At 38.9% G+C, this 26,378-nt stretch overlaps 2 pseudogenes across 1 annotated transcript; one reads left to right on the top strand and one right to left on the bottom strand.

Annotated features, from left to right (window-relative positions):
- Positions 1-2,184: 2,184 nt before the first annotated feature.
- LOC110057123 (uncharacterized) lies at positions 2,185-16,700 on the top strand (annotated as a pseudogene). The gene is made up of 21 exons (XR_016201723.1): positions 2,185-2,347; positions 3,051-3,142; positions 3,642-3,675; positions 3,834-4,294; positions 5,090-5,110; positions 5,717-5,968; positions 6,771-7,067; positions 7,267-7,382; positions 7,658-7,722; positions 8,018-8,163; positions 8,630-8,920; positions 9,139-9,260; positions 9,446-9,599; positions 10,136-10,246; positions 10,834-11,012; positions 11,617-11,739; positions 12,393-12,463; positions 13,054-13,094; positions 13,373-13,469; positions 14,425-14,524; positions 15,893-16,700. The product of XR_016201723.1 is annotated as an uncharacterized LOC110057123 (transcript).
- Positions 16,701-21,466: 4,766 nt separating this feature from the next.
- LOC149105329 (uncharacterized) lies at positions 21,467-26,155 on the bottom strand (annotated as a pseudogene).
- Positions 26,156-26,378: the final 223 nt, after the last annotated feature.

Raw genomic sequence — 26,378 nt, 5'->3', positions numbered from 1 at the left:
TTCTTAAATTTCTATTTCTAGTTTATTTATGTACTTGATTATTCTTTTAATTCACTTTTATATTTTTTATTTCTATTTTTTTTGAAATTTCTTTTGAAATTTTTTTTTTAGACTCAGCACTCTGCACTCTGCACTCCGCACTCCGCACTCCGCACTCCGCACTCCGCACTCCGCACTCCGCACTCCGCACTCCGCACTCCGCACTCCGCACTCCGCACTCCGCACTCCGCACTCCGCACTCCGCACTCCGCACTCCGCACTCCGCACTCCGCACTCCGCACTCCGCACTCCGCACTCCGCACTCCGCACTCCGCACTCCGCACTCCGCACTCCGCACTCCGCACTCCGCACTCCGCACTCCGCACTCCGCACTCCGCACTCCGCACTCCGCACTCCGCACTCCGCGTTTTTGGAACAGCGTTTCATCTTTGGCGACACGACGGGACTAGCGAAAGTTTCCCGTGTCCGCTGCCGTTCCCGTCCTGGGGCCCGTTTCTCGAAAGCCCCGGAAACTTTTCGGGCCCGTAAAGCCATAGCAAAATCTCGAACCTGACGATTACAGAGCTGGACAAACTTCTCTTCATATTCAGAATAGCACGCTGAACAAAACTGTTCTGAATCGACGTTTTACAACAAAAAATTAAAACAAGCAAGGCGATGCAAATAATTTTTTGATTGTCTTAAACCTTATTAAATTCCACACATGGAAAATTATTTTCATGTAGACCACGCAAGGAAGGCTTGCGTTACAGCGTATCTAAATTTGCGGACTGAATCACAAAAGTACGGAAAATTGCGCGATTTCTAAGATAACAATTGGTAAGGTTTACATCGACATCGTAGTGTTAGACCTGTGCTGTTGTGCGAAGAACATCGTTGCGCGTTTGTGGATATTTTCATGAATTCGACGAGATGGCATGAGGAAGGAGCGATAATCCATTTAAACAGCACTATAGTCCTGTGATACATCAGCGGTTCAGAGAATTAAAGATTCACGTTGTGATGCTATTACTGAAGGGCCACAAAGCAAACCAAACGAAGTTATTTCAAGCTGTTATGCAAGAAAATCCGAGAAAATGGCAAGCTTCTGGTGGATGGGCCCAGAAACTGGTCCTTAAACTTTCCTAAAAGCACAAATAGCACTGCCTGATGTTCTTGGCTAACAACGCCTTAACACAGCTGTATTTTGTGCAATTGTGGCTTGTACGAAGCGCGATAAAAGACAGCCATCTTCAAAACAGGCGCAAGACCGATCTAGTGGCAAGAACAGTTTCAAGACTACAGAGTTCTAAGATCATATTGCATTTCACTGGGCAAATAAGTTGTAAGTCTTTCTCATGCTTTCTTGTCAAAATCGTGGCAAAAAAAATCCACCAACACGTGAAGAGTTTCTTTGCAAAACAACACTCCAAATATGACTCATTTTTCTCAGAAGTCACGTAATTTTGAATACTTTTGTGACTCAGTTACCAAATTTGGACAAGGTGTAACGCAAGCCTTCTTTGCGTGGTCCATATAAAAATAAGTTTCCATGTGTGGAATTTAGTAAAGTTTAAGACAATCACAAAATTATTTGTGTCACTATGTTTATTTTAATTTTTTGCTGTAAAACGTCGATCCAGAACAGTTTTGTCCAGCGTACTATTCTGAATACGAAGAGAGGTTCCCTTCAAACAAGAAATTTCAGGCGTATACACTTCTCCGTTTTTAGTTACAGATGGACTAAAAATGGCTTTACGGGCCCGAAAAGTTTCCAGGGTTTTCGAGAAACGGGCACCTGGCCTTCCCATCCTCGCATCGAGCATATGTGTCATGCATTTTACATTTCAAAACAAACATTTTGCAATAAAACTAAAACTCCGCAAGTCTTTTCTGTACCATTGTGGTTTTTCACTCTCCAGTAACCACATGTCCTCTCAGAGGGCTTTTGTTGGTAAAGTGATGAAATGTCGGTGTCCTTTACGTTGATAATTTTCAGTTTTAAATGGAAATGTAACTCTTACTGCTAAATAATAATGCTACAATTGAAAGTTATCCTGGGATGTGATAAAATTCCTGACTTTGCGAAACTAAAACTTTCCAAGTTTACATGCAACTCACAAATACAGTGTGCAAATTATTTTACTTCCTAATTTCCGCCTCTGCGCACCGGCCCAGTTTGTAAAGGTCAACGTCACGCTTGACATAACTATAGACATTTGTTTGTGCTATGTATGCGATTACTTCAACTTCTTTTCATCTCTCCCACCGAAACCTGGCTGCGAGAACAGCGAATTTTGTTTCATTAGTAACGGACCTTACATTTACAGCCAGAGCGTTGTGGGATAAACACCATTCAACTGAAAAGGTAATCAATGGAGTTTTTCTCGATGTTTCGGTGTTCACGTTACTGAACTCACCAGTCTATCTAGTTTAAAATGGATGCATACGATGATGTCGAGTAGATGCATGCGATGATCTCTCACTTTCATCAGGAAGAATTGCTCTTTATACTGTCTTTTTTACAACAAATCTTAATTAGGATTTCAATGAAAATCATCCAAAGCTAGGGTCAGACGAATGCGTAGTTTGTAAAAGATTTTCAAAGGAATCTTTCGGCAAAGCATTTGCATTTAGTCTAGGGTAATAACATAATATTAAGATAGGGACCCAAGATATGTCAAACAATGCTCTGAAACTGAACAATTCGGGAACAGAATCATCTTACACTTTCATACCTCTGATGGAAACTAAACACAAGCCCATAGTCTTCTTTAAGTCATCTAATTAATGACACGAATTTTAAACCCTCTATCAAGTCATAGTTAACTATGATCAAGTTCTGGCGCAGTTCCAAATCGTTGTGTTTGCTCAGCATAGTAGCATTATGCACGAATAACACGCTGATATTAAAGCGCTGCGCTATTGGGCAATGTGCGAAAATTCTTTTTTTCCCCTAATTCAATTTCAATTTGCCAACAGTCTTTCGTTATAAGCCTCTTGTAGAAATTTTCTTGAATATCTTTTCCCTACTATATATGGTGGTAATGCTCTTTGTTCCTTTTCGCCAGATTGACTCGCTTGTGTGACAAACATTGACACATGGAAGCAGTTCAAGTTCTTGGCATTCTTCTTGTCTTGTGCATTAATTTGGCTCATTGTGGTAGGTGATTTTGTTTTTGGAATATCTATTACGTATCTGTAAAACACAACATGCATTTCTATGGCTTCATTAAACAATATTAGACAATATATAGTTAGTAGGTTTTAAATAATATTGGGTGTCCCAATTAGTAGAAGCGTGCTTCCCCATGGGCTAAATATTTTGACACAGTAAAAAAGTTTATGTATGGGTGTATGTATGTATTATGTATGTATATATGTACACACAACTTAGAAAAAGGCTATCCGGAGAACCGGCGGTATAAATAACATCCCTGTGCTACAGGAAGCAGAGCAGTGCTGGCCAACTTCTGACCACTCTTCTCCGAAAAGGTAAAAAAGGCCTTAAGTAATGTTTTTAACTTTTTCGTTATACTGTTGGCACACAGCAGTCCTGCTTACAGAAACAAAATGCCCAGAATAATGTTTGTATAAACTGTCACGAATTTTACGATGATTCATTTCCAGATCAAAACTAACTCTCTCTGATTTATCGCCAGGGAATAACTTAACACAACTGGACACTAATTCAAGGTGAGTTACGTGAACGCGAACAAACGTATTACACAGTTAATTGTTCTAAGAAAAACTTAACTTTAGCCAAGTTTGAATTCGTTAGTACTAGCAACGGGATTAATACACCAGTTAATGTCTACTATTTGTTGTTGATGTCTGTTTTGTTCGTTTTTCAGCTGCGTGCAAGCACTACCTCCAGTAAACGCCTCTGCAAGGAATGCTTCCTGCATATATTACAGCTACAATAAAGGAAGTTTCTACAAGGATATAATTACTAGTTTATACGTGTTTGGGGATAGTGGTACTTTGAGTTACGGTGAATATTGGACCTCCACATTTGAAAGTTACTTAAGCATCCTTGAAATAACGGATGAGTGCAAACCACTTATGAGAGATTTGTATTGTCGTTATCATTACCCGCTGTGCGATATTTCAACGGACAAGCCTCGTGCTCGTAAGATTTGTCGCAGAACATACGATTATATGGATAAAGAGTCGTGTAAGAAAGAAATGATTTTAATCAGAGATGCAGCAAAGACCGCCCCAGTTTTCGACCAAGACATAATCAACGGTAGCTTTTATGACGTTGCTAATGGTGGAGATGCTCCTGAATGCTACCAATACTATCCAATATCAGGTGCTTATATCTAGGTTAAGCTAAGGGCATAGACATAGCAACATAGCAAGTGGAGTAAGATGTTGATAATTAGCACCTTTTGTTACGAAGGTTACCAAACAAAAGACGCTACCCAACAGCACTTTACTTAACTTTACTTTGCGGCTCTTTGGCGCGATTGTAGAGTTTTCATTAATTCACAGCTTTGAATAGCGTAAACGTTATTGTCAAGTTCTAAATCCTGCTATATTTCTCAGACTGTGTCCTCTGTGAAATAACGTGACGTGAATTGATTTAAATCCTCGTATTTACAGACTGTGAGCCACGACAGCGAATTTTCCATTTTCCCACATTTGAATGAAGCTACTTCTACATGTACTTCTTCAACCGATAGATACACTGAATACATCTAGTTAATTGAAGAGTCTATTTTAGTGTGCCTTCTGAGCTTAAGCCACCTTCACTATTTCAGAAAATAAAGTTTGGTTTGAAAGAATTAGCCGAATGCACGGGGAAATAAATGGATTCTTCATCATAAACGAATAGAAAACCCTCAACTGTGCTCTGTTCTGTTGTAAAGCACTTAGGAAGTGGTAGGGCACTCAAGAAGTAGGCAGAAACACTCGACTTCGTCTTGTGTTTCCCCCTACACTTCTTTCGTGCTATACCGCTTCCTGCGTGCTTTGCAACAGAACAGAGCACAGTCGAGGCTTCTTCATTTGTTAAATATTAAACACGGATTTTTTTCTATTTTTCAATAATTTATTTGCTTAACAGTGATAAAGGAATAACCTTGTTTTCCCCGATTTTCCACAGGTGATGATACAAGAAGCACAGGTCTGTCCTTTAAGTTTTAATTGGTATAATTTTACATTGGCATTAATAAAACCCGTAAATATTACACTTGAGATGAACTTCACTGACGTCATCGACCTTTCGTGAACACGCTCAAGTTTGAAATCATGTTCATATATTATGAGTTTCATAACACACAATTTGTCTCTTATCTCAGTTTTGAAAAACGAATGAAACATCAATTTTCAAGCAAAGAAACATTAATATGTTGTGGTAAGGTTCATACCAAGAAGTCCCTTCCTAAGATGGCCGTTTTTTCTTTTCATACAATTCAAATTGCGTGTAATAAATACGTTAAGTAACTACATAAAAACTCCTCATTTATAAGAAATACAAAATTCATGTTATATTCACCGCCGTATATTTTCCTCCTTCTTGACGATATGGTCGGTAGCTTTTTGTAACAGTTTAAAAACTGTTTAATCTCGATGGTGCCATTGTGATCCAGTTCTAAACTGAAGAAAGAGAAAACCTTTGACTTTTCTGTTTTGCAAAGTAAAAAGCTTTTCACCATTCAGAACTTAAATTCCCAGATTCACACGATTAATTTGGCTCTATAACTAATTGCACAAGTACAATTTATTGTAGATTGTTTCTATGGCATTGGTGTTGGGTACCGTGGCAATGTAAACATCACCCGATCTGGTTGCACCTGTCAGGCGTGGAACTCACAATGTCCTCATCGTCATTGGCGTATTCCTCAAGATGTCACAAATAAACATAATGACTTCAACATGCGTCGTAATCCAGATAGCAGTGCCCCAGATGGACCTTGGTGTTATACCACTGACCCTAAAGTTCGATGGGAATATTGCAACGTAACTAAATGTCCTCCAAGAGGTATATTGAACTCGATCCAGTGAGGTGGAGGAAAAAAGAAAAACAATTAGTCTGCGAGAATATTTTAATGTCCAAACAATTACTATTATGTATTTTTCCATGTATTTACGAATTCCTCACCAACTTCTTATGTCTTACATATACAGCCAATGAGGCATGAACCGGAACAAAAGCTACAGAGCAAGCATACTAATGCGAAAATTGTTGATGTTACTGGCAACCTTGTAATGTATTTTAATCCTCATTTAAAGCCAAGTTTCCTCAAAAAATGATTGTAAGATTGCGGGAACAAGGAAAATCAGTATAAGTATCACGAACTTGCCGAGGACGAAAAGAAGTAAAGCGAAGTGTAACGACACACAAAAGGTTTGAATCATCAAATGTTCTAGTACAATGTCTCTGTTGTTTCAAAGCCTTTGAATTGGATGACTAAGATGTTTTGTTCTCCAAATTATTGCGACAAAAGACACTTAATCCATCCAAACTTATACAACGCGGAGTTTTTTTTATTACCTTTTTTAATTCCGTAACGTTTAGTATCAACACGTTTTATCCCTTTTTATCACGTTTAACATTCTCTTGTTTAGATTAATAACCTATATAAACGTCGTTCGTTTTTATTATCGTTTATTTTCATCGTCAAATGCCTATCGAAGAAACGCCTTTCAGTGTGCAAGACAAGACACTGTCCAAAGGTATTTCCAAGTATTGACACCTGCCGACTGTGTTTAGACCTTAATTTACGATAAAAACGTGTTGGCAACTAAAAAAAAAGCACTTTTGGATACTTTTGTCTCAACAGTTCCTGAAGAGGCCCCTACGTTCATAACAGGTTATCCTCTTAATTCCACTGCAATTCACATTTCCTGGAATGGCTTGCCTCCATCCCGCCACAAAGAACAACTGCTGGGCTATCGAGTGAGATACAGACGCCTTGGCTCTCCGCTGTATGAAGAAGCAAATACTGCAAGCAACATGACAGAGATTGTTGTTCTCAATCTTGTTGCACAGACGAAATACGAGATTGAAATAAACGGATTTAACGAAATTGGACATGGGCCAACGAGCAAGATCGTTGTCATAAAAACTTTGTCATATGGTAAGTCGGAAATGATCGCTCTCTCTCTCTCTCCACTGTAGATTATCTGTGATTATGTTAAGTCTGAAACTTCCTATCTTCACGAGCCTTGCCGAGCCATTTTTTACAATACCATGACGTGTTCAAGTTCACCGGTTGATAATTTCGTGTAATAAATGTTTTTTGTTTCTTTATTATTAATTTTTGTCTCATTTTTTAGGTGAAGGAAGTATTGATGTAAATCTGCAGTTGGTAATCGATGCAGATTTCAGTAGTGATCTTTTGGATCGTAGCAGCAGCAACTTCGTGGCGATGGAAAAAAACATCAAGACTTCGGTACGATAAACTCCATTCCTAAGGAGTGGCTCATATGTGCATTAGTTTAAGGGAAGACCTGTTTAAACGAAATGTTGCGTAATGTACATAATGCGTATTAAGGTTGAATTCCCGTTCAGTAGCATCAAACTTCTCTAAGGTCCTTCAAATGTGCATGTTATTGACGAGTGCTTTAGATCTCTACACAGCCGTACATTTTTAGTAACTATATACAAACCGCTATTTCTACTGTTACAAACTCGTAACTGCTCAACGTTTTTCCCCTTTCCTTGTAGATAAAGCACCATTTTAATAAATCCACAGTCGTAAAGATATATGACGTGGAAATTCTGCGGTTCAGGTATGTTGACCATATCACTTTCATTGAATGACCAGCAGCGACAACACCATCTGACCATCTGCCACCCCACTTGCCTCCAAAAATCTCCCACAAGGAGTTTTTAATCAATCTTTCTGGGACACTTCGATCATAACTCGATAATGCAGATATTGAGTGAAGCGTCTACGAATGTCGTTACAGTTTACACGATGGAACAGTAAGACGTCATGTCATGAATAAGTTATCCTTTTTTCACCAAGTTACTTCAGTCCATCAAAGGACAGTAGTTAGGGAAATGCGTGCTTTTTCGTTTTAGTCATGGAAGCGTGAAAGCAGACGTCAGGGTCGTCGCCACCATGAATACAAACACGACCAAAAAAGGTGAAGCCATTGAGCAGTTAATCGATGGACTGGATTCTTCAATAGGGAAAAGACTTGATGTTACTGCCATCGTAGTTCTTGGTGAGCAAACGCAACTCAGCAGTGATGTCCTTCAAATGTTTTCTGCAGCAAGATACGTTTTCAGATACTGGTAGGCTACAAACAATACAGTAGAGTGGCATCCAAGGAGAGTATACTATACTGGATCCACTCATGTAACAGAAGACATAGTCAAGTGTATGTTTACCTTACTCTTTAAATGAAATATGACTTTTTTGGCCATAGTTTGGCGTTTCTGGAAATGAAACGTCTTCTACACTGTAATTACTTTGTTACCTGCAATAAACTAGAATAGCATTTAAAGAGAGTTAAAATATTACGTGGCCAGCACGTAAGCTTTACCTAAATCTTTGAAAGAAAGAAAATTTCTTTGGCCAAATTACATTGTTACACACCTGGCAGTAGAATGTACTCTCTGTACTAACTGCACACAATTTCAGTGACACTCTATTGACTTCATGCTTTGTTTGCTTATTTAAACATCAAGAAAAACCGCCGCCTCCTAAAGGCTTGACAGTGACCAATGTACAGACTCGGTACATCGTGCTTGCCTGGGATCAACCAAAGCATGGCAGCTTTTACCAGATACACAATTATACTATAGAAAGAAAAACATCAGCCTCCGAGAACTTCGCAATAGTGAAGACGCTGCCGTACGATCAGACAAGAATGACTTTAAAGGCTCTAGAACCTTCCACAGAGTACACCATTCGATTACCAAGCAACAACAGATATGGACGGTCAGATGGTATTTTGCTAACCAAAGGAACACTGCCAGGTAAGTGTTATCGCTGGTGTTAAATCGTCTAAGAAACATTAAAATGATTGAGAAAAGGTACTATTATTGTCTAGGCGCGGTGGCTGACACTTGAACTCTCTCAATGACAGGGCTCACCATTCACGTATACGGCCACATTTATCATTCAAAGCTAGGAATAGTCAAGTATTACCAACAAGACTGTGACGTAACCCTTTATTCAATTTTCCTGTTTACAGACAGATTCATCAGGAATTTAATCCTGATCATCGTGTTACCTCTGACATTAGCTGCTTTGTTTATCGTGGTTGTTTGCCTCAAGTTCAAACCAACCTGTAAAACGATTCCTGAGCAAGATGAGGTCAGTAGACGTGACATACTTATCTTCGGCAACTTGTCAATCAAATGTGTGCATCTTGATATTTATTAATGCAACTGCAAAGAAAACGCACTATTTCCTAAGTTGCTTGTTTCTTTTCCATTTAGTTTAAACTGTTGAAAATTAAAGAAACTTAAATGTCAATTAAAGAAACCTTATTTTTATAGACGGAGCTTTGGATGCGCGGAGATTGGGTTGAGATTCGTAGATCAGATATTACTCTTCAAGAGAAGTTAGGGGAAGGCGCTTTTGGAGAAGCTTACAAAGGTTTGGTACGGATGGATGGAAAATTGCGGGAATGTGCAGTGAAAAAGCTAAAAGGTAATAATTCTAAACTGTTTATATGTCGGCCACGTAAATATACCGGTCTTACTTCACAGAAATGAGGACTCCTCAAAGCAACTTTATTTAGGGGCCTCAGAATAAATACTTCAAGGTTATTTTAAGCTCTCTGCAAAGAGGAAAATACGATGCTAGGCGAAAATTTTGCTATATTAAATATATCCCAAGATGTTTATTGGGTTTTGTTTTGACACAGATGTTTGAGTAATATATAGCAGTCTTCACGGCGGGGTCATTTTACACGAGGCCACGCCATTTGATCACGAAACACCAGAAGAACTGAGGCAAGGAAAGAAATAAATATCAGAGGAATAACAAATGGACAGTTGGAAATTGCTCCTTGAAAAAGAAATCGTGATTCTTTTCATGTAGGTTTTCCTTTGTCTTTTCCTTCTCTAAGATCGCACATGTAGAAGTAGGTAGAAGGACTTTTTTACAGCTTGCTTTATAGTTTGCTGATGTTGCAAATTCAACTACGCGATTAAATCATTTAAACAATCTATTTTCGACCTCAGCGAATGCTACAGAACTGGAGAGGCGGGACTTAGTGAACGAGCTTCAAATCATGGTGACAGTTGGTGAACACCCTAACGTCATAAGTCTTATCGGAGCTTGTACAAGGAGTGGTAAATATTGTATAGTGATAATTCTGATTATTCTGCACAGTTCAGAATGATAACATGTTTTGTTGTTGAATGTCAGGAAGAGATACTGATCACATGTCTAAATCTCGGTTCACTCAGTCAAAGATCTGAAAATAGCGAAACTTAAAAAGTGATTCTCTAGGTTTGTCCAGGATTATACTTGAAAGTAATAAGGTAACGCAACTTGGATGGATGTCACAAGTGGGAGTAGTAGTAGCAGTAGCATCAGCAGTAGTAGTAAACTGTATTACTGACCCTTAGTCTTAAATTACAATTTTTGCATTCATTTTCTTCAATTTCATTTTCGATAAGCCTGATTTGGATGGAAAGTTTTTGAAATATCTTAGTACAGCAATAAATATTTAATGTTGAACTCGTGTAAGGATTGTGTGAGTAGGAGGGGCAGGGGGGGAGCTTTATCTTGAACAGCCCAGAGGTCAACCCTTTCGCATGTCGGCTCTCAGTATAACTGAGGCAGTCCTAAACCACGTGAGGGCTTTGTATGACTATTGTTACCGTGGTTTTGATGGCGGTATCTCTGTACATGTCAATGTTTTGATCATAACTAGAATCAATGTTGGTGGTCGTTCGCTTGGCTGAGAATGGTTGCTTGTTGCATTAGCTGAGGGAAAACAGAGAAAATCCATATATTGACGTTGAAGAAAAACAGGTGAATTTCTCTCACATCGACAAAACAAGGATCGCAAGAGATGTAGCCAGTGGAATGTTACACCTGTCTAGCAAGAAGGTATATATATGTTGTTCAAATGTCAAAACACACAAAAAAATTAATAGGAGGAGATGGTGGAGGAGTATTCTGGTGGAGTGCTAATTTATGTAAGTAAAGGTGGCTCACAACAGTTTCTAGCATTTTTAAACTCTTCGTCTGTGGGTTAATGCAATAATGGCGCCAAAAAAAAAACAATCATTCATCGGTAAACTTTATGGTCTTATTTGACGCAAAAGTTAACCATAGCAACAGTACATCCCGTTAAAAACAATACAATTTTAACTTAAAGGGCTTGTAACTCAAAAACGACGCCGGTGAGCTTCTCTGTTTATGTTGAATTGTGATTCATATTGGAATACAGCTTTTTACCAAGTTGAAGAAAATTGTTGGAGCGGATTCAGAGCCACTTTAAATTTTCGGTGGTTCTGAATCCGCTCCACATATTTATTAAACATAGAAAAACGTTGATGACATGCTGATTACATTTAGATGATAAAAACTGTACGCTCCTTAATACGAACTCTGCATTCAAAACCTTTTACTTTCCTAGTTCGTCGTAAGAGTGTGATTAAATAGATTCTAAGACGTTTTAGTCTGATAGTTTACTATTGTTACTTTCCAGTGTGTTCATCGTGATCTTGCGGCAAGGAATGTGCTTCTTGGCAAGAATAATGTCGCCATGGTTTCTGATTTCGGCTTGTCACGTGATGTGTATGAAAGTGGTGAATACGAGAATACATCCGGGGTATGGAAATTTACTTTTATGATTACAGTCAAACTTCTCGTTCGCGGAAAACCTTTGGATCAGAACAAAGGAAGTCGTTTAGGACGGCTGTCCGCTTATTAAGAAGATGGAAAACGTACTTACTTACTTACGTATCCGTCGTTGGCGGAAATTCGACTTCACCATTTTCTTTTTCTAGCTAACTTTAATTACATAAAATCGGTCATATGAAGTGACTCAGTGCTATTAAATAGAATACAAAAATCGTCCAGTTTAAGTCAAATGAAATAAAAATCCCTGAATTGAGAAAACAAAATGGTCAAGGCAATGATATCTTTACTTGAAAGTTACTCCAATAAGATCACGTGATGATGTCTTATTCAACTTTGGGGAAGTCTGCACTTTTGATCAGCGGCTTCTGTTTGGGAGCGTCATTGTCCAAACTTTTCAACCAGGTCTGTTCAATTATTAAGTTACTATAACATAACATAATATAATGTAACCTTCAGGAACGCTAAAGGTTTGAGAATTTGAAAAATTGGAACTTCAACTACAACTGTATGCAGCATTGTCTATATTTGTTCACGTCGTTGCAAATATCAGTACACAGCCTGCATTCATTCAGCTTGTTCTCTAGTTTAGATTCTCCGATCTTTTTTTTATTTTCAAACAAGGGAATGTTACCAGTTCGTTGGATGGCTCTTGAATCACTGGAGGATTATACTTACAACACTAAGACAGATGTGTAAGTTGAGCACTGCTTGAGCTCAGTGATGTATGATATGCCCTTATTGATGACAGAACAGCAGCCCAACCTATTGCAAACAGAAATTCCTAAGCATCACGTTATTACATACAACTTTTCCACAGATTTTGAGCTGAAACCTGAGTAACGAAGGCTTAACTAAAGCTCACTTCAATCAGATATCTTGGAGAGCCAGAATCAAGCGCCAATTTTCTTAAATAAAGAAAAGTATACAAAAAGGCAAACCAACTTTTTTTCCATTTTTTTTTTTTTTTGTGAAAGAACCTGTTCGCTACAATTGTCACGCATTGGTGTTGAATTGTTTTTTCCCAAAGTACCTTACGAATAAGTAAAATTAACTGCCGCTGGCAAATCCAGTTAGTTTTTACTTGTACATTTGTGAAGGTGGGCTACAGCACAACGTACTCAGTGCCATTCACCACCTTGCGGGACCTGGTGTGGATATGGGGACTATTTGTGACTGCTTAAGTATGTTGATTGGGTGAGGAGTTGAGTCTTCTAAAAATTTTAAACCCACTGAAAAATTCTGTATCTTGTTGTTTACAAGCACATTAACTTTTTTTTTGTAGGTGGTCTTTTGGTGTGCTACTATGGGAAATAGAATCTGAAGGTAAACATGTTCTAAGTAATTAGTGTCAAAAGAGTTATTGCTGTTATAGTCATTGCGAGTTATAAGCGAAATTTCCTGAGGATGTATTTATCTCTGCTGCTTCTATTTTGCCCGAAAGTTTAAATGAGCTGGTCTCATTAAGGAGCTATGAAGCGATCATATCACGAATTTACGTTGAATAATGTGCCAGTGATAAAGGGCAATTGTATAGTTGTATCTTAGATCAGCTGAGTTGTTAGGCTTGTTGCTAACTACGTTACTGTTTGTTTCTTGTTAAGGTAAAATGCCGTACTCTGGTCTTGGAGGAATGGAGATTGTGGAATTTATTAAGTCTGGAAAGAGATTAACAAAACCGGAACGATGCCCAGATGAAATGTAAATAAGCTGTTTTTTTTTTTAATAAATAGCTTCTACATGTATGCATAGATTATGACTAGGAAATCTAACAGCCTGGTTTATTCAGACACGCTGCTGTAGAATTTTGCATTTAATGGCCTTTGTAGTTGTTGGATTGATTTGACTCTTTAAAGGCTACAAAACTCACCTCAGCACTTAACAGGTGGAATTGGGGCGATGCGACAAATTAAAAATGTTATTCCTTCGACTAAGCCCACTCAATATTGAAATGCGCTTGATCATTTGTTAAATTTCGTTTATGTCCTTTAGCAAGTTATTTAAAGGAACTTTCCATTCCCTGAGCGCTTTGTGTACGAATATCGACTTATTGACTGATTGATTGGTTGATTGATTGATTGACTGACTGACTGACTGACTGACTGACTGACTGACTGATTGATTGATTCATTTATTGCTGGATTGATTGATGGTATATTTACTAGGCTTGTATTACATTGAAAGCCGCTAACAATTTCAAGTTGATAATGTTGAGTTTCACTAACTATATTACTATTTATTATATGGAGAAGAGTGTTTTACTGGGAACTAAACCACTCGTAGATTCCATACGCCACTTCATCCGGGACCCGAGTGGCGTATTTTCCGTATGTCACCTTTGTGAGTTTCGTATCGTTCAATGAAGTCCCGCCTTTTGCTTTTATTGAATTGGTTTCTCCATATAATAAAAAGAACATTACACGTTGGCTCGAAGATATGAATTTTATGTTCTCGTGGCAAGAACAATATCTCACTCGTTCGCTTCGCTCACTCGTGAGATATTGTTCTTGCCACGAGAACATAAAATTCATATCTTGTCGCCACCGTGTAATATCCTCTATATATGTACCTATATTTCGTTCTGAAATTTTCCTAACTTAGTTGTTCATTCCGATCAATTGCTTGAACGAATTGAATTTATCTGCTATCATGACAGTTACGATATCATGATGTTATGCTGGCGTCCAGAACCCTCAGAGCGGCCTTCATTCGCCGAGCTTGTGACATCAATTGAGCTGGAGCTGCACAACAAAGAAGTAAGAAATGAACAGTCTTTTAAACTTAAGCAGAGAAGAAATAAAATAGAAATAAAATAAGCCAATTAATATAAAAAGAATATATATCTTCACTCGATTGGTGGGTTATTGTACTGTGATTCTTGAATTTAATCTTCTCAAACTCATTAATAATTCATCAAGTTAAAACAAAGAAGATCACAACCGTGAAGGAGGTTTGGATGCCCGGTCTTAATTAGCATAGATTTTGAGATTTTACTTCTCCGTTAACTCCTTAGTTTTTGTTCCGATTGTGAAGATTTATCAATCACTTGAGACATCGTTTCATCGGCTATCCAAACACCGCAAATTTCGTCAAAAATACTCTGCTGTCCGTCGTATTTTCAACTCTCTTCTCGGTCTTTGGATATCCTGATAAAACACTTTCTCTCGTGTTTGATATATTACATCATCGCGTCATCTTTGTTACTTTCAGGGAGTAAAGAACGCTATATAAAGTTGGTAAGACTGAGTTCTTATTACGAAATAAGAGAAGGAAATTGGTCAAAACAGTTCTTAAAACACGAGACGTAATTCTTCATTCCAGTTTAAATTTATGTTGCTGCCACTGACGTGGGTGGGTTGTTCATGTCTATAACGTGCTGTCAGTGGTCGGCAGGAAAGCTAGTCAGATACTGGAAAGTTAAAATTATCATAAAATATTATAAAATTTTATTCTTCACTAAGCATTTTGAAAAGTCATCAGTTGATACTTTAAAGTGTTTGTAGCTCATGACGCACTGCTATGTTAGTCTACGGTAACAGTATCCCAGTGCAATGGCCGAGTTTTCAATTTAAATGTAAAGAAACGCTCGTTTCAATACCTTCCTATTGAAAATGACATTAAGTTTGCTATTGTACGTTCCTGTTATGGATGGTCGGTTTTGTTTTTAACATGGTGCAACATTGACTGATGACATTTCACAACACTTGTATCACGTTCACACCAACATGTTAAACATATTTAAAGGTGGTTTACCTTAACAAGGTTAAAAATTAGTTGCTTATGCCATACACACTCCACAACCTTACAAGGTAAAAACGTCTTTGATTGAGATATGTTCGCAAGTTGGTTTGAAATTTGTCTTTTCGAAATGACTGCAAAGCGTAATCGACAAATTGGGAAACCCTTAACCTGATTTAGTTGAATTAGCTTAGTTGATGTGAATGGGGCATTGGTTTTACTATTTTCGGAGAGGGGGTGGGGGTTTTCTCACTTCTTTCGGAGGGTTCGCTACTTTCGCGATTTATTAGCTGCCACAATTTTTTCACGTTACTCTCAGGGGTTCGTTACTTTCGGAAGTTTACGATAGCTGATTTTCATTACCCTTTTATTTTGTGTTTTATCAGGATTCCTTGAAGTTTAAAAGAAATGAAGTTGAATCTCAAGGCAATGTCAATTTGGCAACAGAATTCGATGGCCAGAAAGAGGAGAATACTGCTATGTAGATTAAATAACTAATAATGGTAGTAAAGTTGACACACTCGAAACACTTAACATATATTTGGACATCTTTTCAATTACTATAGAATGAAGGCTGTTCATATAATTTAGCATTTCAGAGCAAAACGATAAATACTCTTGTTAATATAACTATACCAAAAGCGTATCATTTTAAGGTTGGCTTGCTACTGCTAATGAGGTTCAGAAAATTTCAAAATTTCAATCTTGCTAACTACATGCCACTTTTCAGACAAACCGTAGAGCCAATTAGGCTAACGGAGTACCGTAATCAACTCACTAGCAGGTTGCAACTCCAGGTTACTAACCGGGCAACCCTCATAAGACAAATATAACTGGATTGTGAGCAAAAATGGGTGACCTCATTAATATACTCATTGCACCATTCCGAAAGATGTTTGACGCACAGCCCCCAAATTAAAAACAAGTCTACTTCCATGAAGTCACTAATTTACTACACCCAGCAGACTCAATCAAGTAATCGACAACGAAATTTCATATTTGTATAGTAAACCCTGCGTTACTTGTAGTAGTTGTCAGCAAAGAGACGGTTGTCCAAGAAAATATATATTCGTTGATTGATAGTGATCGCTACACCTAATGTCGGCCACTTCCAGTCCTTTAGAGAGAGCTGTTTTTAACTTCTTTTCTCTTTTTGACTTTAATAAACGGGAGGCCACTATTGTCTCTCTAGAACCGGCTCTCAATGATCACTTTGTATGTAATACTCGTTGCTTCATAGAAAGAAAAAAAAGGCAAAGTTTGTATATGAGCCAAGTGGTCCATAGGGCCGGAGCTTATCCCGGTTTCTGTAGCATGAAGCGACTCTGCCTCGCCCCGGATGGGATGCTAGTCCATCTCAGGGTTACCCCCTGCACTATAGGTCGTCGGTACCCATTTATACACCTGGGTGGAGAGACGGACAGTGAGAGTAAAGTGGCTGGCCTAAGAACACAACACAATGTCCCCGGTCAGGGCCGCTCGATCCGGAGTCGAGAGCACTAACCATGAGGTCACCGTGCTTCTTTTTGGACGTCTACTGAGAGTGTCAATTATTCATTTAAAAGCAACATTGATCAAAATGAGTGTGGCCCCCTTACAAAACCAGTAGGTTATCTGTTGGTTGTTACTCGAAAACCAGTTGCTCAGCTTGGATTGATTTTAGTAGTGGGTTAGGGTTAGACTCGGTGAATATTCACCAATATTCAATTCGTCTTTGGCGAATAATTGTTAATAGCGAACTTAAGCAGCGACGTTTCTGAGACGCGGACGGCAACCGAAAGAGGAATGGAGCTAATTCTGGTGCGTTTTTGAAGCCATGGGATCAACTGGAAAGTCGTCGTGTTTGTATTTTAAACCAAACTGTGCTGACCAAAAAGCCGCCTCGCGGATCTCTTACGCTTCTTTCGTGTTCTCCAAACTTCCCGCGTGCATAACTCGATATAGGCACGCTAAGCATGAACCAATTCTTAAATATACGCACGGCCGTGCGTATATAACAAGACGTGTGCATTTTCAATTTAGCTTCAAAATTTCAGTCGAGTTTAGTACAATTTCCTTTTGTTTAAGTTTCAGCAAGGGGAAGATTGTTCTGAACAATCCAAATTCTACTTCGAGCCTTTTACTTTTGCCGAGCTAACATGTTTACTTAAGGTGGCTCAAAAAATTCTTTTTTTTTTTTTTTTTTTTTTGAGACTTAGGTGCTAGGTGCGAACTAGGTGCGATTTTTCAGGTTTGGAACTGTACTGTTTTGAATGGCGGTGCTATTTTTTTAAGGTAACTCTCTACTGTGCCTTTCATTGTGTTTAAGTCATAAATTAAGGTTGCACTGTCCTGTTACATAGCAACAAACTTGACCCACTTTTTTTAGCATCAATTGCATCTATCTTAAAAACTAAGCCGGTGACCCCATATTGTTTTATAAAAATCTTTTTATTACACACAAAATATTGGTATTCTCGCGAAATACTATAATTGCCGGCGAGTTATCGCCGTTCGAAGAGTTGTACACATGCCAAACCTTAACTCGGATGTATGTCAACAGAACATGCCGCCAGCCAATAAAATCATGACACTCCTACGGTCACAGAGAGCGAAATGATTTTCGCGGGAATTCCAAGGCAGTAATAGTATAACAGTCACGTTCTCCTTATTGAACTTCAGCGTGCTTTTATAGAGATGTCTTCACCTCCAGTGCGAAATAGGAAAAAACCAAGAGAAATAAGCGTGGTAAGAGTACAGGTATGGGTATGCACAATCCCTTGCCGCTGTTGGTCAAAGTTTTCTTCTTGTCTTCGAGAAATTCCGCTTTTGTCTTCTTCTTAGGTCCGGTTTCGATTTTTTTACGCTGTCCAAGGACTTTTCTCTTCCTTTTTCTAGCACGTTTCATGACCTGAATTAAGAGTGACAGTTAGGATGGAAGAACGAATTAATTCGAGAATACAACTGCGAAACAGCGTGTAAACAAAAAAAAAATGCTATTGAGGCCCTTGTAACGAGTACTACCGGAGGAAGCCGTTTCGCGCAGAAAGTCGACGCGCTATGAGGACTATGATACGCAACTGTTTTACTAACTTTTATTTTAAAAAAATCGTTTTTTCCTTAAGGGCCCATTAACCGATCTTTTCGAGCCGTTGCTAGGGAAAAGTTATTCTCATATAACTTCGTCATTTTTAGTCACTTCAGAGTTATTTCATGTGTTTTAACTTTTTCATGATCAGCAACACTAGTGATGACGTCATCAGGCCACGCCCATGGTCATGTGACTAATACTGAAAAAACGCAAAGACTCCCAGGCAAATTACTTTATCGGAATTTTTTTCATTGATTTAATATTTTAATTTAAATCCTCATTACGCTATGCATCGATTGTGTTTCATTTCTAAAAGGTCAGATTTTGAGAGAATTTCAAAATATTAAAAAGTTCGTAATTTTCTGGAAAAAGCATGATTTTGAAAAAGGAATGCATAGCTATGTTTCCAACGTTGGTTTTAATCGAAATCCGTCAAAAAAGGCTGGATTTAAGGAAAAACCCCGTTTCCTTTAGTATTTAAAGAAACCGGAAGTGCGCCCGATATATATTGGAAGTTACCCTATCAGTGCGTGCGCAATTTACCCTTCCAGCTCACTTCGGTAAGATCAAACAAAGCCACACAGAGTTAGTTTTTCTCTTTCTATTGCTCTTGTTTTTCTGTCTTTCTCTTTTTTTGTCTTTGCTTGTACTTTTTTTACTTTGCAATTTGTGAAACACAAAGAAAAACATCTAAAATGTGAGCGAATTTGGAAGTTATTGAGTTATTTTTACGTAAGTAACCGGAAGTGAAATTTCACTTCCTTAGCAACGCGCGCGAGCGCGCGCATAAATCGGTTAATGGGCCCTTAATAACTCGCGCGCGTTTTAAGATTTTACTTTCATTTTCTGAAAAATGTCAGATTTTATAGTGAGCTTTTTGTTTTGCTTAAAAAGAAAAATTCGACAAAAGTGGAACTCTCAAGGTATTGTGTAACCTTAACTGAATTTTTTTTTAAACTGAAGAAACCTTACGGGCGTTTGAATAATCAGATGCTTCGCACTGAGACATATATTTCCTTCTTTAATACAAAAAAAAACAAAGTGATCATTTAGCAAATAGTCTATGACTGAAATAAAGTAGTATTAAACTGTAGAAAGCTTTCATTTTCCAACAGGGTAAAATTAACACACACAATCGTCACAAATAAAAAAATGCGAAACTGCGGAAGTGTCCAATGTCCGTGAGCAGTGAGTGCAACCTTGTAAGACAGTGCCTCACTCAGGTAACAGGAAAGAGTCTATTGTCCTTCTTAACCAGTATCCGTATTTAGCTGGCTGATGTTAGCGGAAATGTATGAGCTATTCTTCGGCACGAACAAAACGGCCTGTAATAAGCGGGTGTTAGTACAAGCGGATGTCAGTTGACCGGAAATATACAGTAGTGAAATGAACAATCTAGCTGGTTCGCGAAAGGAGAAATGTGGTTCTAAAAACGCTGGAAAATCTATAGATCTCTGTACGCTTGGGTGCACAAATAAGCTTCCGCCTAATATACAAGCGTTCATAAAATTCCCGGCTTTGCGAAACTATATATATCTTCGCGATTTTACATGCTGAGAAATTTATAGACGTTCATGCCTGGGTGCACAAACCAACTTCCCCCAACTGTCACTTCCCCCGTCTATGCGAAATTAACTTCAGCTTCGAAATTTTACCTGCAACAAAGAGCCGCTGGGTAAAGTTGAAGAGGTTTGTACGTATGGGCGCACAAATCAGCTTCCCTCAGCTCAATATATAGAGGATATTACACGGTGGCGAGAAGATAAAACTTGTCCGAAGGTCACACGAACGTTGCCGAAAATTTCCGAAAATTTCCGAAGATTGCCGAAGATTTCCGCAGATTGCCGAAGACTTTCGAGGAAGACCCGAGGATGTTTCAATGATACACCAACGAATTTAAGTATAATTTAAGAGACAAACTTGATATCAGTGAAATCATCGATATCTTCACTAGTGAGGATATGGAAAATACGCCACTCGAGTCCCGGATGTGGTTTCGTATGAATTTTACGAGTGGTATATTTTCCAGTAAAACACTCGTGTCTATACATGTATAACAAGTAATGGTAACAGGACTGAGTGGAGTCCAATTCTGTCTGTTATCATAAGAGTGATAACAAAATTGGACGACTGCGCAGCGGGAGTCCGATTTGTTTATCACGAGTATGATTACAGACCGAATTGGACGACACGTAGTCTTAATATATAGATTTAGGCCAGCCAAAAAGCGTAGCCCCTGGGCCGGATTGTTCAGAGCCCGATTAGGCAAACCCAGGAAAAGGTAGAATTTTGATTTCATGTAACTTTGCAGGGAGGTTTTCTGTATATTGTTTGGCCTTCTGTTTTGAGTTTTAATAATCACCATATACATAAAACAAAGCAGCAAAAAAACATTTGTATGGAACAGAAAGTTATAATTCGGTTAACTTTTAATCCTGGCTTAACGTCAACCGGCTTCCGAACAATCCCACCCTGTTTTCAACAAGTTAAGCTGGCATGAGCCCGCGATCCAATCGAAAAACCAGTACTTGGTCAGCGGTCAACTTCAAAAAACACGTGACCTCGATGAGCTGTAAACTTGAGCCCGCGATATGGTCTCGTGATACTGGTCAGCGGATACCTTGTTTTGACAGGTGTCAATTGATCATAACATGGTTGTCCAATATCAAAAAAGTACACGGCAAATCATGGCTGCATGTCTCTGTCCACCTATTCTTGGGTTTCACCCACGTGACCAATAGCTTAGCAACGGTTACTATCCGCCATCTTGGTGTCCCTCAAGCGTAAACAAACCGTATCCAAAGAAGAGTTCATGTGAGAAAGAAGGGATGGTTTTATGCGTTGTTGTTGGCTGTTCGAGCAAAGTTGGAAAGGATAAAGGCTTAGGGTTTTTTCTTATACCTAAGATTATTACAAATCACGGGGAAGAACAGGAGGAACTCACTACTAGGAGGAGAAACGAGTGGATTTCTGCGGTGAGTCGCGGCGACTCTACAAACCTGAGAGTGCTAGAGAGTGAACGAGTTTGTAGCAAACACTTCGCTCTGAAACTACTGGAACAGAGCGACTTTGGTCGATAAATTGGTAAGGAAAAGGATCGATTAAACCTAAAGCTACTGCTTTAATTTTGCACTGGATGAGTTTGACATAAAACTGACCCATTTCCTCTTTCGAAGGCGCCGATGAGCGCTGCATGTGCTGAGGCGCTGATGCGCCGGCCGACGCAGTCCCAGAACTAGAAGCTGCTGTATGGTTCGAGGCTTGCGGCTGTTGTAGATCCCCAATTTTCTGGTCGAGCTTTTCTTTGAGCTTGTTAGCCGATGAAAAATCGATGTCCTTAGCCCTCGCATACGGCACTTCATTGACATATGTCGGCAAAATCCACGAGCATTTTACCAGTGTGCAAGCGAGCTTGCCATGAATTCGTGTAGCTGCCTCTAAATAAAATAAAACACTCGCGATATGTGAGCATGACTCAGCCAGTCCAGCTTTGCGTCGGGCTGACAAAATAATCCCATCGTTTTCGGAAATGACCCAAATGTTCAATAAACGATCATTCATACGCTGTGAATGCCGCGCCGAACACTTGCTCTCACGACATACTTGTCGGCGATTACTTTGCCTACAACTGAGATTACAAATCCCGACACCATTTGATTAAACGCCTCCAGACTCTTGAACGCCTTGAACTGCTTGTTGGTGTAAAAGCTGGTCTCAAGAACGAGGTAACTCAGCAAGTCTGAGACTTCTACAGGAGGCAAGCATTCTGGACTGAACTGCTCGGCTGGTATGCTTGCGGGGTCAACCCTGATGACCGAGATCTTTTGCGAATATCTTTCCTTTACTCGACTCCCTCAGCTTTTGGCATAGTCTGAGAGTACTGGGATACCTGAAGATGAATGCCCGGCACTTTTAGCGCTTTTTTCGAAATAATAGAGCGATAATAGAGAAGCTTCACTGTACGTAGAAATGGCCTACATGGCCAATATGAGTATGGGGCTCCGCTTGGTTCGGGCCGCCGAAGCTCCGCTATTACCAATTAATCATAAAAATTACAATTCCGAGAAAAGAAGAATGGCCAAGTTATGAAATAAGGGGAAAATTTGTATTAAAATACCTACAAAGGAGATGTAAACATTCTAAGGCCACCGCGCCTCCTACCGGCGATTAGGCGCCGAAAACACAAAAGCAAGCGCGTGCACGCACGCACGTAACTACAACTTTGAATGTGATTGGTTGATTTAAACTACGACTTTGAATGTGATTGGCTTATTGAACTGTCCGATAACAGACTGTCCAATAGCAAACTGTCCGATAACAACTTGGCAAATGAATTAGTGGAAACTAGGAGTTTTTTCGAACCAATCCTAATCGAGGAAATTGTAATTTTTATGATTAAGGATGTTACTAAAACTTGGAACGAGTGTACAGCGGTAACCCGCCTGAGATTTCAAAATGGGGGACAAGGACAATTTGGGGAAATGTGAGGAAGTGAAATGTGAGTTTCTAACGGCTATGCCCCCAGATGACCAGTAAGTTCTTGTAAGAGCAGAGTCCGATTAGTACTGGATAAACAAAGCATGAAATGGCGCCTTGGGAGAAAATCGAATCGGTATTATAACATGCTACCCCAATCGGTCAGTACAAAATGCAGACTTCAGACAGCAGACCGGGTACAAAATGCAGACGAGGTACAAAATGCAGACTACAGACTGCAGACGTTCCCCGTTCCCCTATACCAGCGTTCATAAAACTCCCGACTATGTGAAACTAAAACTTTCCACGTTTACATGTGACTCAGAAATACAGTGGCAATTAAAGTACTCTTTTCCATAGTATCATCGAAAGTTCTCATAATGATCAATATTAAATATTGAAATTACGTTACTTCTTGATTTCCGCCTCTGCGCACAGGCCCAAGTTGTAAAGGTCGACGTCACGCTTGACTTAACTATAGACAGTATTTGTTTGTGCGGTGTGCGCGACTACTTCAGTTTGTTTTCATCTCTCCCACTGAAACCTGGCTGACAGCACAGCGAATTTCGTCCAGCAACGGGCCTTACATTTACAACCAGAATATTGTGGGATAAACAGCATTCAACTGAAAAGGTAATCAAAGCAGTTGTTTCGATGCTCACGTTACTCAACTCGCCAGTCTTTTAGTATGTCAAGTTCAAACGGATGGAATGTAAGTATTAATTCAAAAATTTATTTCCTTAAAGTGCGTCTTTTTGTCGAGTAGATGCATACAATTATCCGGCACTTTCACGTGGAAGAATTGCTCTTTATATTGTCTTTACTACAGCAAATCATAATAAGGATTTCAATGAAAATCTTCTAAAGCTGGGGTCAGAGTTTTTAAGAGATTTTCAAAGGAATCTTCCGGCAAAGCATTTGCATTTAGTCTAGGGTAAAAACATAATATTAAGATAGGGACCCAAGATATGTCAAACAATGCTCTGAAACTGAACAATTCGGGAACAGAATCATCTTACACTTTCATACCTCTGATGGGAATTAAACACAAGCCAGTTGTCTTCTGAAAATCATTTAATTAATGACAGGAATTTTAAACCCGCTAACAAGTTCTGGCGCACTCCCAAATTTTTGTATTTGTTAAGCATTATTAGCGTTATGCGTGGGTAGCTTGATGATGCTAAAAGGCCGCGATATTGGGCAATGTACAAGAAAATGTTTTTTCCTTCTAGTTTACTTTGTGCTAGCCGACAGTCTTTCGAAATTAAGAGAAAAGGGAACGAATAGATCTTACATCGGCTTTGCAAAGGTTAAAGTAAATGAATTCCGTGGTAATAGATTTCCAACGGTAGCAATTAAATAATGAAAGAATGAGAGATGCGAATACAGCCAAAACACTACTGGAAAAATGACCTGAAAAAATTTCAGGCTCTGAACGGGATACCTGAGCCGAGTATTACGTCCACTGAACATATAGGGCCGAACCTACACACGACCGCTCTCATGTGGCTTTGATAGCTCAGTTGGTGAGCATTGCACCGGTAACGCAAAGGTCGTGGGTTCGAATCCCGTTCGGAGCCTGAAATTTTTTCAGCTCATTTTTCCAGTAGTGTTATGGCTGCATTCGCATCTCTCATTCTTTCATTATTTAATTGCTACTGTTGGACATCTATTACAATGAAAGTCAATAAAGTAAACACGGATATTAATATTAAAAGAGATTTGTTGTGCCACGATGGCCGAGTTTATTATTGTCATTGTTGTTTGTAAGTTAAATTAGCCACCATTTTAGACTGGAACCGCTCTACAACGTTTATAGCGAAATGGATTTCTGTCTACTGTGGACACACTTACTTGCTCTAGGCCTTTCCACAAATATCCAGATATGTTTTGGGATACTTAGAATTTTTCCGAGATATTTGGAAAATATTAAGATATTTAGAACATTTAGGGAGATTTAGAAATATTCATAGCTACAGTATTTAAGGTTTCAACGTGACAAGACAAAGGGAGCCAGTAATTAGGAACTAATATGTCAACACATTTATCGGCAGTACAAGGAAGTGGTGTCTGTCGCAGTCACGCGCGTCAGAGCTCAATGGTAACGCTGATAGCCTAAGTTTAGGCATTACAAGTAGAGTGTATTTTGATAACAATGAATAAATAAAAGCGTCATTCTAACCCCAACTTTCCAGAGTAGTACTGCGATTAATAACGAATCATATTAGTGCTCGAAAAGCTCACTACAAACATGCCATTGAAAAAAAAGAATACCGAACGAAACACTGAGTTTCAGTACAAATTCCTGAAGACAGCTTCGAATTTCACATTAAGCGAGATGTTTAATACAAAACAATCTGTCGTATTTCACAGGAGTTGATCAATAAAACTATCGAGTCTGTGAATAGTCGTATCACTGCCACAATACGAAGTAATGACGGAAGACTGAAGTCAATAAAACTACCGTTCTCTATAGGCACTTGCACCATGTTAAAACGATGCTTACACGTTTAAGTGACGGTTTACGACATATTTCCTACGATTTAGGTTGGTTTTTGGACGGTTTAAAACGGTTTTTGACGATTTAAGCGATCAATAAAATAGAAACTAAGCTAAGAATATTATTTTACTGCCCTGCTACAAAACCGTGCTAAACCGTAAAAAATCGTCAACAAAAACTTGTAAATCGTTGAATTTGATTTCAACGTAGATAAAAATCGTGCAAGACTCTTTCTTATAAAGAAAACTATTCTACAGAAAGAAAATACTTCGATAGGAAAATATCCAATAACTGCCTGAAAAGTTAAGGCTTTCAGAAAAATAATGGAACGAAAGCGTGAGGGCTTACGTGGCGCACTAGAGTAGCGCGTAAATCGCGAGTCAAGGTGGAGTGTGAGAACTGTCCCACGTTCGAGACCGTTCTCCTCGTCTGCTGTTTTTCTTTCTTTCTTTCTTTTTTTTTTCTTTCTGCGGGTAAGTTGAAATCTATTATTTTTTTGTCGTAAAATCTGCTGGCAAACAGTGCCAATGCACTACTATCAGTTCACTCTGTCTCCCTCACATCAATGAACCCTCCCTCCACGTGCACCATTGCCATCCACATATTGCCACCACGTCAGAGGTGCAAAAAAAAAAAAAAAAAAATCAACTTGTGAAAGTATCGATAAGGTACTTTTAAAAGGATCGCAATTCAAAATTAAATTCTGAAAAACTAAGAAAGCGAGCTTAATCAGAGATGTGCAACGTTTAATATTTTTATTTCCCGCGCGCGCAGTACCAACAATAAAAATATATTCGGCTTGGCTAAAGAAATAACTTTGCTTTTG

This window comes from Orbicella faveolata, unplaced genomic scaffold (genome assembly GCF_042242905.1).
Source record: "Orbicella faveolata isolate gen_17 unplaced genomic scaffold, um_ofav_v1 contig_34, whole genome shotgun sequence".
In the NCBI taxonomy this organism is placed as follows: Eukaryota; Metazoa; Cnidaria; class Anthozoa; order Scleractinia; family Merulinidae; genus Orbicella; species Orbicella faveolata.
This window is presented reverse-complemented; position numbering and strand designations above follow the sequence as displayed.